Source organism: Rhinolophus sinicus, chromosome 1, assembly GCF_057876585.1.
Source record: "Rhinolophus sinicus isolate RSI-liver-muscle chromosome 1, RSI-T2T, whole genome shotgun sequence".
In the NCBI taxonomy this organism is placed as follows: domain Eukaryota; kingdom Metazoa; phylum Chordata; class Mammalia; order Chiroptera; family Rhinolophidae; genus Rhinolophus; species Rhinolophus sinicus.
The window spans coordinates 50,499,051-50,514,465 of NC_142501.1; the positions used below are offsets into that span (position 1 = coordinate 50,499,051).

Below are 15,415 nucleotides of genomic sequence, written 5' to 3' on the forward strand. Positions count from 1 at the left end.
GGTGCCCCACAGTCACCACTGTACGTGCTTCCTCCCAGCCTGTCAGATGTGGCATGGTAATCATACCTTAGAGTTTCCTAGGGCCATTCAGCCCATAAAGTGTTTTCATATGCACTGTCTCAACGGATCCCACAGAATGGCTCTGTGAGGTGGGCCGGGAGCGTCATGCCCAGCGAATGAGGGAGGTCCAAGGAGGTGAAGTGACCTGTCCAGCATCACATCGGTCATCTGAGGAGCTAGGACACAAGGTGAGCTTTTCTGAGTACAAGAGAGGCACTTCCCCCTGCACTGTACCCCTCAGTAGAGGGCTGACGGAGTGCCGACGCTCTTGGTGCCAGGTGCCCTTCTGCCTGGGCCTACACTGATTCCTGATCTTCCCTGCTTTCCAAGTGCAGATATCATCCAAGGAGGTGGAATCTACAGTACATACATTAATCATCACAATTCCCTCGTGGGACTTTAACACGCTTTCTAACACCCTCTCACTTCCACTAACACAGAGAGTGCTAGTACCAACCTCTTCCTTTATGTCTGTTAAAATTTTGCAGGTTAGGTTATGTCTCTCAGATGTAGTTAGGGTTACAGATGTTTGTGGAGGAGTGAGCACTGTGACAGGGCAAGAAGGGACGGTAGGATTGGGCCCAAGCCACCAGGAAACTGCATGGCTCTGCCAGCCCAAAGGAGAGTTCCGGAGCGAAGACGGCCTGTTAAAGGAAAACTCACTGCGTGGACATGGCCAGGCCCTGTACTACTGCCTTGCTCAGTTACTGGCTGGGGGCCTCCTGGGAAGAGCATGACCTTTGCTTAACAGCTGCAGGAGCTAACAGCTGGAGGCTGTCAGGTCACCTCGTCCTTGAGGCTTGGTGGTGAGTCCTTTCTTAAAGGGGAATCTGAGGGCAGGCACATCTCTATCTGTGACAACTTCTTTTAGCATGCTGATTTGTGTTGGTCATTTAATTGTTTTATGTCTTTGGATCTTACCTCACTTTACTAAGAGTCAGGGCCTTAGGACAACAACAAAAATTGCGAAGTAATATATGATAAAAACAAAGGAAAAAAAGTCAGGGCCGTTTTATGGATTTTTCAAAACCCCTTGTGCAAAGCAGCACATTAGATTTCCTATTAGATCACTGATTGAATTTGGGGACAAAATAACTGGGTGCCTTTAGAATAAAAAGGAAGGCAGTCTTCAAAACATCCATAGAAGAGAGATAAACATTACCTCTCTTGGAGAAATTTGGCAAGTTGGAACTAAGAACAAATGATAAACATGGGCTGTGTTTAAAATTTAATTAAGCTTCAATCTTTTCAGTGTATTAGCCTGCAAATACTTAATGTACTGGTAGAAACAAATTCTTCTTTGGAAGATGAATACGTGTAGTGCAGTCACAACTCCTGGATTTAGATTTGATTCATTAAGAGGCACAGTTTACAAAAGAAGTTGGCTTTCTGTTTTTGGGAGATGGGCTAGTCATGATACAGGTCACCAGCCCTTACAGAACCGCTTCTAAATAGTCCTGCAGTACTCTCTAGCTCAGAGAATGAATTAGGGACTTATCAGTGCCATCAGGAATCCCTCTTTGCAGGAGGAGATGGACATTGGAATATTTGTGTGCCCAGATATTTCGGATCATGCCTGCATGGCTTTTCCATGTGTTAAAGCTTCCTGTCGTTATCTAAGAATAACAGTTAAAGCAATCATTCCTACTCACTTCATTTTGACAGTGCAAAAGCTGTAAAATACATTTCCCCAGTGGCAAAATACACTTGATAAACACAGAGAACTATCCTTTAAAAAACAGTTTTTAGAGCACAAACAGCTGTCTTCCGTTTTTGGCCTAGAATGGGAACAACTGAAATGACGAATCTCACTAAGTTTTACAATGAAAGTGCTGACAAAGCCTTAACTACATAGTCCTTCACGTCTTTAGTCGCTCTGTAATTACAGTGCTAGTTTAGAGAAACAACAACTTCTAGGGCACGTTTAATTACTATCTGCCTTTATCATTGTCTTGCCTCCCAGGCACTGACCCCCAATATCAGTCATTTATCTGCCCTGAAAAGGTAAATGTTTTTTGAATAAAGCATCCTTATTTAATGCCATTTCTATCTAGAAGATACTCTGAAGGAACAATCAAAAGTGGTTGATTAGAATTGGGACTCAAACCTCTTGGTAAATATTATGCTGCCTTTTATACTTCATTAAAGTGTCAACCTGCATTTATTTTTTATCTTTTTCTACATGAATAAACAAGCGTTATGGGTTGTATATCAGTGAAACAGAAGCCTAACAATGGAAATCTTCCCCAGGAAATTATTTTAGAAAATGTTCATTTTAAATGATTTTTAGGTTTAATAGGGGATAAATTGGAGAAGATTAAAAACACACACACACAAAAACCAAATTGATCTCTCTATTACTCAGTATAATTGAAAATTGTTCCTCAAAAAGTCATCAGTGCTGTAGGTATTATAATTTTGTGGGCATAGCTACCTTCCCAAACGGCAGGCTTTTAATTCCACATTCCCTTTCAAAAGCCTGCCGTGAGCCAGAGGTGGGGCTTGTACATGACTTTGGGACCCACCTGTGGGACACCAGGAAGTTGTGAACAATATCTGTGGTTGTTTCCATAATTTTCAGTCCCATCTTGGGCATCCCCGTTGGCTTGCAACACTGGGATTTATGGCCATTCCCAGGAGAGCTTCTGGAAGCTTGTGACCACATGCCTGCAGGGAGCAGTGACATGGCTCATCCTGCTTTGTCAGATTATGTAGGAGACAACATCCTGGGGAGGGATAAGAGCACATACAGACTTGGAATCATACCAACTAGACTGAGATTCTGGGACTGCCACTGGGAAAGCGCATGACCTTGGTCGATTTTACTTCACCTCTCTGTTTTCTTACATGTAAAACAGGAATTACAATAGCACATCATAGGACTACTACGAGAAGAAATGACATAATGTGTGAGAAGCCCTTAGCACACTGCCTGGCACAAACGAAAGAGTTTGGTAAGTGACAGCTATGCTGTTTATTATAGACAAACTAACAGGAGACTCGAACTGCAATAAGGCATGTCTAGGAGAGTTTTTTTAGGCATAGGCATCTATTTTGGGGAAACTGTGATTCAGTCAAGATTACTTTGGTTGCAAAATAACAAAACCTTGTTTGAGTTAGCTCCAATCAGAAGGAACTTAGAAGAGTCTCATAGGACAAAGATCATATCAGGCTCACAGGTGTTGTTGGGAACTGGGACCCAAAACTGAGGGTTCTCTGTCCCTCAGGCTCCACATGGCCTTCCTATCTGTGCTCTGTCCATATTTCTGCTCTCTTCTCCTCTGTCTTAGCGAGGTACCTCTGCTTGCTCATCTTGTGTGTGGCTTTAGTGGCCTGCCATCCACCACTGATAGCAATAGGTTTGTGTGTCTCTTGACAGATAATTGGTGAGAGAAATCTGATTGGTCCAGGTTGTCTGAGCTGGGCCACATGTGTCATAGGCCATTGCCTAGCCAATGCATTGGCTCCTTTTTGGTCATCTGTTCATTCATGATCTAATCAGTTGTGGCTCATGCAGTTAGGGTCACCTGGGAGGTTAGATCTGCCTCTTTTGGGCAGTGGGCAGAGAAGGTTTTCTGGAAGAGAGTGGCCATATGTAGTATAGTCTGCCCGAGAGTTGATCATGGTATTGCTAGCAGCTTTGCTAATTGAGTCCTAATGACAAGGGCCCAATCACAGAGACGTTGAAAAGACCTAAAAATGGGTGGTCCCTCCTCCTTTGTCTCCAAATGTAGCTGGTACCAAGACAATCTCAGTGAAGCGATCTCCCTCCATCCATGCCCATCAGGGCAGTAGGTCAGAATGAGAAGGACTATGCTAGATTCTTTCATACACAGGGAAGAGCCAGTAAAGGACTGGGGGTAGGGATGGGAGGGGTTGAGGTGGATAAGCGGGCAGAATCAGTGCGAGTCAGCTTGTCGAGGAGCTGTGACTCTTCAGAGAGGACCGAGGAAAGTAGGACGGGGAGGTCCTTTGGACTCAGGGGAATGGCTGACCCAACAGAGAGAAGGCTTTTGAAATTCCTCTGGCCCAGAGCCCCGGAGGCCTGGTTTTCCTCTCTGTTCTGACAAGGGAGGAGGTGGCCGTTTTCGGAAGAGCTGTTCTGTGCAGCCGCAGTTGTGCTGGATCCTCCCCTGGGGCACTGAGTTCTCTAGAGAATTGGATCAGGGCAGCAGGTTAGTGAGGACAAGATTCCCCAGTGGGACCTCGCCCTTGAAATAACTGATAAGCGCCTGATGTCCTCACTCCCAGTTGTGGCAAAGCCCTCTGCATTTTCCCTTTGGTCAGGAGAGGTACCGTGATTCCCCGAAAATAAGACCTAGCCAGACAAGCAGCTCTAATGCATCTTTTGGAGTAAAAATTCATATAAAGCTGGGTCTTATTTTACTATAATATAAGACCTGGTCTTTAATATAATGTAATATAATATAATATAATGTAATGTAATGTAATGTAATGCAATGCAATATAATATAATATAAAATATAATACTGGATCTTATATTAATTTTTGCTCCAAAAGACGCGTTAGGGCTGATTATCTGGCTAGGTCTTATTTTCACGGAAACATGGTAATGGCTTGGTTCTGTGAATGTCTCCCAGTCTCATTTAGTTGCAATTGCCTTTCAGTGAATAATGTGACCCATGGGTCCAGTGAATGGGACGAAGAGAGGCTCTCTTTGGTAACCAAATGGACTTGGCCAAAAGAAACAGCAGTTGGGGTTGTGGGTCACTGCTCCGATGCCCTGGACAGAGAAGGGAGAGGATGACGATTGGGAACATAGTGAGGGGAAGTCCAGAAAGGGATCACCAGCAGATTGAAATGATAATAATTAAAGTAACAACAATAATAATAAATTCCTTTTATTTACTATCACTTAGGTATTTGATACTGTATACATTCATTTCTCCCCAAGCCCTGAAAAGTAGCTATTGAAATAGCTGTTGTACAGATGAGGGAACCAAAGCTCAGAGAGATTCAATAACTTGCCCAAGTCCATGGGCAAGTTGGAGTCTGAGCCCAGGACGGTCTGATGCCAAGGCCTCTGGAAGTTCTATTACCATTTGCTGCTTCTCCATATTGAGACAGGTGGCGGGGGAGAGGTTGAGGAGGACTGGTGGGAATTTCACCCTAAAAATAGTAAAGAGAGTGCAAACAGTAAGAAAGGAAAGGGCTTTTACTTTGAGATCTAGATGGAGAGAAAGAAAGAAGACAAGAAACCAAGTCAGCTAGAACAGAAGAGGAAGGCGCAGGTGGGTGGCCACGGTCAAGGGTTTGGACATAGCAGGCTCACTAACGGAAAAGTGCAGGTCACGTGGGTTGGCTGGGTATAGGGGGTTAAAGAGGGAGGGGTTAGGACTCCTGCTGGGAAGAAGAGAGCGTGGTTGTTATCCCACATTACAACAGCATTTTTATGAAATCGGAGACTTTTTTTTATCTGTTTTTGCCTCTTTTCACTTCTTAACTCCTTCTCCTAGAGCATCACCTGACCTATGGTAGGTTCTATACATATTTGATGAGTGAATGGATAAACATAAATACGTCAGCCTTCCACACGTGGGCGGGTCTGTTCTAACTGTGCACAAATATGACACTGTCTGGATTAGTATACCTGTGATAGAAAAAGTCCTCATATCTGGCGAGGGAAGTTCCCTGCTCCTTCGGCCCCAACCGTACGTCTTGACTTTCTTCAAAACTTTTTGTCTATAATAGGTCTTTTGCTAGTCCATATACATTTTAGACTCAGTTTGTCAAAAACATGCTGGGATTTTGATTTGGATTGTATAGATTAATTTGGGGAGAATTCACACCTTCACAATATTGAGTCTTCTCATCTATGACTAGGTAACAAGTAGTTTAGTAAGTGAAAGAGCCCGGATGAGAATCCAGATCTGTCAGCCTTTCACATCAGTTCTGTTTCCTTCTGCTGGACGTTGTGGACCTGATTACATATGCGCCAGGACTCTAGGCGCTGGAGCTCACTCTGCTTAGTGTCATAATCACACCCTAAAATGCTGACTGATTACCCTCCTTCACTTGTAATGTGCTCTGCAGCTGACTCGGGGCTGCTGTCACCCTGCAGGCAAGTACATTCAGCCCTGTGTCTTCCCTGAAAGTGGCAATGACCTTTATCTGTGGAAAAGTCTTTTCAGTCATCCCGGAAGAGGGTTTTTGATTCACTTTTGAATTCATTACCTTGGGAATAAAAGTTAAAGTTTAAAAGAAGTTGCTGACATATAACACCCAGGCTCCTTTTATCTCACTTTGCTAACGTGTTCCTTATGAACCATGAGAGTTCATGAGGCAATAAATAACTAGAGTGCTTGAGCAATCCCATGAGGGATTGCAAGTCCCTGTTACATGTGTTGCAGCTCTCCTGTCCCATGTCAGGGACACCGCTAGCCAAACATCACCTTCTTTTCCAGTGAGCCTCGACAGATCTCAGAATTCTTCCAAAATGGCACTCCAGTAAAGTCCACTAATTGGCTTTGGTTAAAAGAGGAAGCCTATTTATTATCCTTTTTCTGTTTTGGTGTAGTAAGTTTAGAATCCTTAAAACTGGGATGACGCCAAAATCAGGGGCCCTCTGTGGCTTAGGACCCTGGGGGAGCTCTTAAAGGGAGTATCAGCCCCTTCATCTAAGGACAGGAAGCCTTGAGGGGAGGAGCCATCTGAATTTATAATAGCAGAGGTTTGGTTTTAGTAGTGGGCTAGATAACAAAGTACTTACAGTTCCCTGTTGAAAGAGTGGGGCTTCAAAGCAAAAGGAGTTGATCAGGAAACAGGCAGATGACTCAGCAGGTGGCACTGGTACAGAATGCAATACATGAATACAGCTTTTCTCCAAGAATAGTAATGGACACTGCAGCTCTTTTGGGTTGAGATGTAGGACAATTGTCATGTTAATTTCAGGTAATATACCTGCATGTCAGTAAAGTGATATTTAACACCAAAAGTAGAGGGATTCCACTCTAACTTTGCTATCTTTGATCCAGGCTGCCTGTTCTGCTGTATTTCTGTGGATCCAGAATCGCTGCTGAGTAAGGCAGTGCTTGAACGGAGCTGGGCTCTGCTGGAGTCAGCTGTGGGTTCAGACCTCTGTTCTGCCACTTCAAGGCATGTGACCTGGGACAACACATAGAGCCTCTCTAAAGCTCACTTTCCTTCTGTGTAAACTAGGGATAATAATAGATGTTATCTAAAAGGGTTGCTTGAGGATTGAGCTAATGCATTTGGAGTGCTTAGCTTGGCATAGTAAACACTTAACCCTGTATTAGTATTAAAACTTGCTCCCTTTCCTCACTCTCATAGTCAGCGGGCTTAAAAGCGAGAGAGTTTGGGGCTGAGCAGGAGAATGAGTTTTCTTGATGTCTGGGGCTTGAGTCAATATAAGTACGATCTGATCTTTGGTACCAGGTGCCATATTTGACCCACAAACTATATCTGCACGTTTCGAAGAATAAAATTTGGGCTCTAAGTTACAATTTACCCCTGGGTCTGTCAAAAAAATCTTCTTGGTTTTCAATGTCATCATTTTAGAAAACGCCCTCTTGACTGAAATATTAAAATTAAATATTGCTGTCTACATTTTAGTTTTAGATTTTTAAGCTGTTTAAAAAATAAGCAGTTGATATCTGTAGAGGTTAGAAAAAATTAAGAAAAATGCAAGGGTGAAGAATTTCTAAAGGTTCTATGTGATTAAAAAAATAGGTAAAAAATCGAAATATTTCCATACTTTGGGGGTTTCTTTTTTATTTTTCAATTATAGTTGACATTCAATATTATTTTATATTAGTTTCAGGTGTACGATGTAGTGGTTAGACATTTATATAATTATAAAGTGATCCCTTCAATAAGTCTAGAACCCACCTGGCACCATACATAATTATTACAATATTATTGACTATATTCCCTATACTGTACTTTATGTTCCTGTGATTATTTTGTAACTACTAATTTGTACTTCTTAATCCCTTCACCTTTTTCATTCAGCCCCCAAACTCCTCCCATCTGGTAACCGTAATATTTCCATGTTTTTGAAAGAAACCATTTTTAGATCCTGTAGTAATGGTATAGAAAATGCAGACTTTGACTTTGTTCTCTGGAGAAGGGTTTTGAGTGATTGCTGACAGACCTGGTACGTGTGTGCATTGTGCTAACAGGGACTTAGGGCATCATTCCTGCCAAATGGATTCTCAGAGACATGGATGCAGGTGTTGATCTCAGCATTATTTATGATAATGAAGAAATTGGAAACAACTCAAACATTCAAAAGTAGATGAATATTTAATTAAATCATGGTATATTCATTCTATAGAATGTGTTTTTAAAATATTACCTTTTTTTAAAAAATAAAATTAATACATGTGTATGGTTTTCAAAAAGTCAAACAGTGCTAAAAAGCTATCACAAAAAGAACAGCCCCTTGACTCAACCCTCCTAATTCCCAGTTTGGCTTTCCAGAAGCAGCAATTTCCAAGTCTTAAGTATTTATTTTGTTATTTACCTTCTTCCTTCCCCTAAATAACATAGGCTTATACTACCACTTTTTAACTTGTTAATTGTATATAATATCTATTCTCTTTCAGCAGAGCAGACTTTAGAGCATGAAAAGTTATCAGAGCTAGAGAATGACATTATATAAAATAAAGGGATCAATTCTCCAAGATGACATAACAATCCTTACTGTACATGAACCTAATAAGTGTCAAAATAGCTGGGCAAAAACTGATAGAATTACTAAGAGAAATGGATGAATTCACTGTCATAGTTGGAGACTTCAACACCCCTCTATCAGAAATGGACAGATCCAGCAGGCAGAAAATCATAAGGGCATAGTTGAACTTAAGAGCACCATTAATCAACTGGATATAATTTACATTTATAGACTTTCATCCAACAACAGCAAAATCACATTCTTCTCAAGTTCACATGGAACTTCACCAAGATAGATGACATTTGGGGCCATAATGCATACCTTACCAAATTTAAAATGATAGAAGTCATACAATGTCTGCTCTCATACCACAATGGAATTAAACTAGAAACTAACAATAGAAAGATATCTGGAAAACCCCCAAACCCTGGAGATTGAACAACACACTTCTAAATAACATGTGAATCAAAGGAGAAATTTCAAGAGAAATGGAAAAACATTTTGAACTAAATGAAAATAAATGACAACTTATCAAAATTTGTTGGACACAGAGAAAGCAGTGCATAGAGGGAAATTTATAGTATTGAATACATATGTTAGAAGACAAGAAAATTCTAAAATCATTAATCTAAGTTTCCACCATAAAAACCAGAAAAAGAAGAGCAAATTAAATCTAAAGTAAGCAGAAGGGAAGAAATAATAAAAATAAGAGCAGAAATCAATGAAATTGAAAATAGGAAATCAAAAGGAAGTCAATGAAATGAAAAGCTGAGTCTTTGAAAAGATGAAAATAATTGATAAGCCTCTAGAAGACTAACTAAAAAATAAAGAAGACACAATTTACTAATATCAGAAATGAAAGAAGGGACACCGCTGTAGATCCAATGGACATTAAAAGAATAATAAAGGATATTGTGAATAACTCTATACCCATAAATTTGATAATCTAGATGAAATGGACCAATTCTTTGAAAGACTCCATCTACCAAGACTCATATAAGCCAATTTGAAAGACTATTTGAATAAGCCTATATGTACTAAAGATATTGAATCAATAATAGCTTTCCAAAACAGAAGGCACCAGGCCTTACATGTTCACTGGTGAATTCTACCAAACATTTAAGGAAGAAATTGTACAAATTCTCCACAATCTCTTCCAGAAGATAGAAGCAGAGGGAATACTTCCCAACTTATCCTATGAGGCCAGCATTATCCTCATAACAAAACCAGACTAAGACATCACAAGAAAAGTAAAATACAGGCCAATATCACTCATGAACATAGATGCAAAAATGTTCAACAAAATGTTAGCAAATCACTAAGTGAAAAAAGCCATAGCAAAACTATGGAGACAATAAAAGGGTCAGTAGTTGCCAGGATCTAGGGAGGATGGAAAGATGAAAGGTGGAGTATAGAGGGTTTTTTTTTAAGGCAGTGACACTGCTCTGTGTGATGCTGTAATGGGGTTGGGGGCGGGGGGGTGGGCGGTACATGTTATTATTACACATTTGTCAGAATCCATTGAATGTACAGCACCAAGAATGAACCCTAATGTAAACTATGGCCTTGGGTGATAGTGATGTGTTGAAATAGGCTTACTGATTGTAACAGATGTACCACTGTAGTGAAGGATGTTGATAGTGGGGGAGTCTGTGCATGGGTGGGGGCTAGGGGGTATATGGGAACTTTGTACTTTCTGCTCAATATTACTATAACATAACACTGCTCTAAAAATAGTTTATTAAAAAGCTGTATACCTAAAAGTATAATTCTTCTTCTCTCACACACATTCCTTGTCCTGTTTCCTCTCATTTTTTTAGGTATTCCTACTAGTTATGTATTTAACCTCTTAGCTTATCCTTCTAAGTTTGTTCCCTTTTCTTTCAATTACCCATGTTTTTTTGTCTTTCAGTCTACTCTCGGGGAAATTTTTTCATTATATTCCAAACTTCCTATTGACTTTTTTCTGCTTTGGTATTTTAAAATTTCCATGATGTTTTTCTTGTTCTTTGACTTTTCCTTCTTCCTCTTCTCTATCTCCCAGGCCCAGATCCTGTTTCTTATTTCATGGTTGTAGTATCTTCTCTTATGTATTTGTGTTATGTATATAGTTTTATCCTCTTTCCTGAAATGTGTTGGGTTCCATTAAATTTTTTTCAAATATTTTTATTAAAACATAGCTAACATACAATATTATATTAGTTTCAGGGGTACACCATAGTTGTTCAACATTTATATACCTAAAGAAGTGATCACCATGATAAGTCCAGCAACCATCTGACACTGTATCATGCTGTCACCATATTACTGATTATATTTCCTATGCTGTACATTACATCTCCATGACTTATTTGTTTTATACCTGGAAATTTGAACTTTTTATTTCCCTTCACCTTTCCCCCCCCCATTTTTAACTTTTTAATTCCAGTTGACATTGAATATTATTTGATATTAATTTCAGGTGTACAGCATAGTGGTTACATATTTATATAATTTAAGAAGTGATCCCCTGACTAGTCTAATAACCACCTGGCACTATATTACCATATTATTGACTATATTCCCTATGCTTTACTTTACATCCCCATGACTATTTTTCGACTACCAATTTGTACTTCTGAATGCCTTCACCTTTTCCACCATGTCCCCCAAACCCCCTCTCATCTGTCGCCCCAATAAATCTAGTACCCATCTGACACCATACATAGTTATTACAATATTATTGACTATATTTCTTATGCTATACCCTGCATCCCCATGACTACTTTGTAACAACCAATTTGTACTTCTTATAATTTTCCCTTTTTTTCACTCATTCCCAACACCCCTCCCATCGGGCAACCATCAAAATGTTGTTCTGTTTTATTTGTTTGTTTATTTTGTTCTTTAGATTCCACATATAAGCAAAATCGTATTGCATCTGTCTTTCTCTGTCTGACATACTTTACTCAGCACAATACTCTTCAGGCTCATTGGTTGTGAGGACTGACTATAACTACAGTGGAGGAGCTGTTGTGCAGGGGCTGACTCTACAGAGCAGGGTTTGCTTTAGCAGGGCTCTTGTGCCTGCTTAGTCCTTGGAGGCAGCTGGGTGATGCTCCAGCCCATTCTGAAGCTGGCTACTGGGCCTGCCAGTCTTGGGGCCTCCTGGGAGGGGACCCACTGCAGGTCAAATTTAGTGGCAGTCTGAGCCCTGCCTGGGACCACCTGGCATGAGCCACAAAGGAATACAGAGATGGGTGCTGCCTGCACTGTGCTTGGTGGTACCTTGAGAGGCCAAGCCGCAGACCAAGGCCAGCTGTCACTAGTTCCGGGCTTAGGGCTGCTCAGGCAGAGATACGGGACATGCTGAAGCCAGATACTGCTTGTTTGGGTTTTGTAAACCTTTGAGAGATTTTAGGAATGTCCGAAGCATGAACCAAGGCAGGCTGTTTATACAGAAAAGCCACTGAAGTGACTTGGGTGTGCCTGACAGTTGGGTGGGGCGTGGTCTCAGGGAATCACTAGGGCGGGGCAGACGAAAGCTGAAAGCTGTTGATGGAAACTCAAATATGACGTCTGCCTGCGTACGTACGCAAGAAGTGGGAGGGCTCAACAGAGAAACAATGGCTTCCATCAGCTCCTCCGTCCAGAAGAAAGCTGCCCCTCCAGGCCTTAATCCGAAGCCAGACAACTCAGTTCCTCTCCATGTGTCCTTGGTATCTTTAGAACTGCTGCCCCAGCACTGGAGCTCAGAGCAAGTGATTCCGTCAGCAGGTAAGTCCTTGTGCGGCCCCTATAAGAGGAGCATCTGGGAGTGCAGCTGCCCTCCATCTCATTCAGTCACAATCTCTGCTGGTTTTCACTGCCAGAAGTTATGCAGACTTCTCTCCCTGGCATTGAAACCCTGGGCTGGGGAGGGGCTGAGACCTCTCACTCCTGGGGGGAGGGGAACCTCCACAGCCGAGATATCCCTCCCGATTTTTAATGGTCACACGCAGGTATGGGACCAGTCTGTTCCATGTCTCTGCCCCTCCTACCAGTCTCAAGGTGGCTTCTGTATGTCCGTAGTTGTAGGGCTTCTGTTCAGCTAAACTTCAGGCAATTCTCAATTCGAATTCTGTGGTTTGGTTGTAATGGATGTGGTCGTGGAGGAGGTGAGTACAGCGTTTACCTACTCTGCCATCTTGACCGGAAATCCAGGTTCCATGAAGTTCTAGTTGTTAATGTCTGTTTTTCATGTTGGAAACCTTCCTCCTATGTCTGGAGATTTTGTTTCTTCATTCATATTTAAGAGTGAGGCACTACAGTGTTGATTGGGAACTAAATTCATGGCATCATTGTAGGATGATAGAAATGAGAGTTAACTTCTCTGCTAGTTGACCCACGAATATTAGTACCTATGGCTTTTTTGAACATATGGGTTTGTTTAGTTTTATTACTTCATAGAAGGATTTTCCAGTTTGTTTTACTGCTTTTGTCAGCCTGGCTTCCAGTGTTCTGGGGGATCTCATTTCTTTCATTTATAGACTTTTACTCAACACCCCCTTCCCCCCATTTTTAGTCTCTTATATTACCTTTGGCTTCTCTCCTGACCTTTGTCAGGCTGGGCAATCACATATCTAGGAGGTTCTCAGGTTCACTTTCTCCAGAGAATGAATCCTCTGTCTTTGGGGTGGGAAAGGAAGTCCCTTGTCTATGCACAGTGGGGCCTGTGTGTCTTCTCCTAATTCCTATTTGAAACCAGTTGTCCTGTGCTCAGCTACATGTCTCACCTTCAATTTTTGTGAACTCCTTTGGGGAGGATTCTAGAGTGGATTTACTTGTAGCTTGATAAAATCCCCAGCTGTAGGCACTTAGTTTCATTTCAGCTTTTTCTCTTCTGCTAAAGCAGTTACTATGCCTTCACCAAATTTCCATCTTGAAAAAAAATTATGTTGCTTACTCTTCAATTCTCTTGTAACTTTTCCGTTTTTGATAGGAAGCAAAGAAGATGAACACATGATTTCAATCTACCGTGTTTAACCATGGGTAATATGCTTTTGAATAAATTTTTTAATGTCAAGGGAAAATGTTCAGTATGTAAAAAAATTAGGAGACAAAATTCTCAAAGGAAGCATACCAAAGTTTATCCCTAGGTTTTGGAATTATTGGTAATAATTTACTGTTTTCTTTTAAAAAAATCTTTTCTAAATGTGCTAAATTTTCTATAATAAGCATCCAGCACTTTTATAATAAAATAATTTTTAAAATATGTTTAAAAATTCATACTGATGCTTATATATTAGTCCAACGAGGGCAACAAGGATTGCAGTGAACATTAGTGACTGCAGAAGAAAAAAGTGTTTATTTTATCTGTGTCAAATGTTAAAGTGTCAATAATAAATTAAATGTAGGCAGGGGAGAAACAAACTTCCTGATAAAAAGTGGTGCTTTTTTTTCACTGTCAATATAAATTCAATTCCCATTGATAATGGTTAGCAATATATATTTTAAGATTATACAACTGTAGGTAGTAAGTATTTAATATAAGAATATATTGCATACATTATGATTACTCTAATAGATGGGGCTTTTAAATACCTGTCTATAACCTAAATCAGACTATTCCAAAATGGATTTTGTAGAACACCAGCTCCAGCTGATTCTCTACAAAGAAATAAGTTTGCCAATTGCTACACAGTATTTTGCTTTGTAGGAGAAACAATTCACATAAGGGAACTGAGGCCTAGTAGGATACTGCAGTAAAGAAACTTGGTTAATTTTATTGGTTTAACTTTGTTTGAATAAGAGTTTTTGAAACTTATTTTGACCATGGGACTCTTTTTTCAAAAAAACCCTCCTTGTGACTGTGACCATTGTCATTGTTATTAATGTTACTTAAATTTAAATGTCCAGTGTTTGATTTCTTTCCAGTCATAATCATGTTCTTTAGGCAGAGAGGTTATGGGGACACTTACTTTTGTGGTCTAGTAGAGTCAAACCATTCAATTTATTTGATCACAGAATCAAGTAAAATTAACTATGCTGGATTTGCCCTGCATTGCTTTTAGGAGAGAAATACTTTACTGTTTTTTTTTTTTCTGTTGTTGTTGTTGTTGTTGTTTTTGGGTGGGGTGGGGTGGAGAGAGGTAGAATAATTTTCTTGCTTGTTTTGTTTTTGGATAAGGCTCAAGGCGTCATGGTTCCCAGCTGTTTTCCAGCAGCCATGGCATTTTGTAAAGCCTGGAGCATGTTGTAGGAGTATCTTTGCTAAAATATATCTGTAGGTGCGGGTTATTGTCAAATTGTACAGCTGGAGACCTGAGATATGAAGGCTTATTGTCTAATTCTCAAGCAAACATAATTTTAATAAAAGTAATCATTTAGGGATTTCCTTTACCACATTTGCTTTTTATGTCTGGACTCCTTTTTATGAAAAGAAATGGGAAAAATAATTTGGGAATCTAAAATAAATCAAACTTTATCTGTTGATATTCTTAAACTGGACTATCGGAGCATATAAATGGTGGCATTTACAATACAATAAATTGCCTGGAAATAATTGGCTCTTTTAAACAATTTGTCAAAGCCTCCCACTCTAGATAGTCTTTCCATAGTGGGAGGCTTCTGGTCTTATTGGGAAGATTGAGAGTAGAGACATGGGTTCTAATCCCAGCCCTGCCACTAAACAGCTCCAAGATACTGTTAGTACTGTTAATAGCAACTTATATTGAGGGC

At 40.4% G+C, this 15,415-nt stretch overlaps 1 long non-coding RNA gene across 1 annotated transcript; it reads right to left on the bottom strand.

The window, feature by feature from the left end:
- Positions 1-4,906: 4,906 nt before the first annotated feature.
- Positions 4,907-7,585, bottom strand: LOC141568680 (uncharacterized). Its single transcript, XR_012491886.2, has 2 exons — positions 6,791-7,585; positions 4,907-5,190 (listed from the first exon to the last, which is right to left on the bottom strand). It is a non-coding gene; the product is annotated as an uncharacterized LOC141568680 (long non-coding RNA).
- Positions 7,586-15,415: the final 7,830 nt, after the last annotated feature.